Source organism: Hipposideros armiger, unplaced genomic scaffold (genome assembly GCF_001890085.2).
Source record: "Hipposideros armiger isolate ML-2016 unplaced genomic scaffold, ASM189008v1 scaffold_15, whole genome shotgun sequence".
NCBI lineage: Eukaryota > Metazoa > Chordata > Mammalia > Chiroptera > Hipposideridae > Hipposideros > Hipposideros armiger.
In genome coordinates this window covers 939,729-941,129 of record NW_017731365.1, presented here as the reverse complement: position 1 = coordinate 941,129, position 1,401 = coordinate 939,729, and positions in this window count along the sequence as shown.

Sequence of the window (1,401 nt, the reverse complement as noted above, 5' to 3'; positions counted from 1 at the left end):
ACAGGCAGTTTCTGGAACTTGGCCTTCGTTTCCTGGAAGCTTGGGTTCCAAAGGAACCACAAGGGAAAGGTGAAGATTTTGTTTTGCTCAACAGAAATATGGCAAGAGACTGGAAGGAAAAGCGAGAAGCAGAACGGCACGCTTTTAGTACGACTCTGGGGGCTGCCAAATTTCTGTCCTTGCTCAGAGCTTCTAGTCTTTTATATTCCAGCCTTTCTTCTTTACGTTTGAACTGATTTTTACTTGTTTCTTCCCGCTTAAAGACTAGAGGATTAACGTAATTAAAAATAAAAAAGTACTTCCAGAGGGACGGTTCCTGGAGGCCGGAAGTAAGTGGGACGTCTCTCGGTTCCCCTCTGACGCTGTCCCCGCGATGCCTCGTGGGAGTTGTAGTCCTGGGGTGGGCGACACTTCCCGGGCGTGACTAGATTCAGCAGTCCGGTTGGTTCTGAGGTTGGGCATCTTAGTCGCTGCTCTTGAGGTACAAAGAGCTTTAACTCTTTTAAAAATTTCACTTGATTTCCATTATTTTGTACTTTTTTGAATGTTTTCTTCAACGAACATATGTAAATAAAATAAATGACATTTTCTCTTTTAAAATACTAAAAAGCATAAAGAAGAAAACAAAAGTGGTGGGATGACTACATTGATTTTATACAAACGGTTAATAAAAGGTATAAACTGAAACTAAAAGCCTTACTTCTGTACCTGCCCAGCAGTCCCTCCCTTCTAAGGAAAACACTTATCCATATTTTAAAGAAAAAGATTATAGGTGTAAATGTACATATTATTAAAAAGTACACAAAAGAGAATGCTATAATACTCTTCCTCAACCTTTTTTTGATAATTCATTTTAGAGATCTTTTCACACTTGTACAAAAAGAGCTGTCATTTCATAAATACCATAATTTATTCATCTGCTGTCTTCTCCATCACACTGAGGGACATTTTGGTTGTTTCCAAATTTTTTTCTGTTGCAAAGAATGTTACAGTGAGTTGAACATATATTGGTGTATATCCACAGGTTAAATTCATAGAGACAAAATTGCCCAGGCAGCAAGATATATGCTTTATAAAAGTTGATAAATACCATCAAATTGCCAAACTGTACCAATTTACAGTCTTATCCAACAATGTATGAAAGTGCTTACTTCGTTACTTGTGCTCTAGCATTGGATATTATCACTTCAGAAATTTTGCTTCTTTGATAGGTGGACAATTTATCTACCTTTGATTTATTCAAAAAAAATAAATAAAACTTAGATAAAAGCAGGCCTAACTCTCAGATTGATGGTTTAACTATATTTTTCATTATTTTCCAGCTTTTCTTTTCTCCAAAAGCACATAGCCATCATAATATACTAATTTTACTAAAGCTCTACTTTTAACATGTTCCTCACA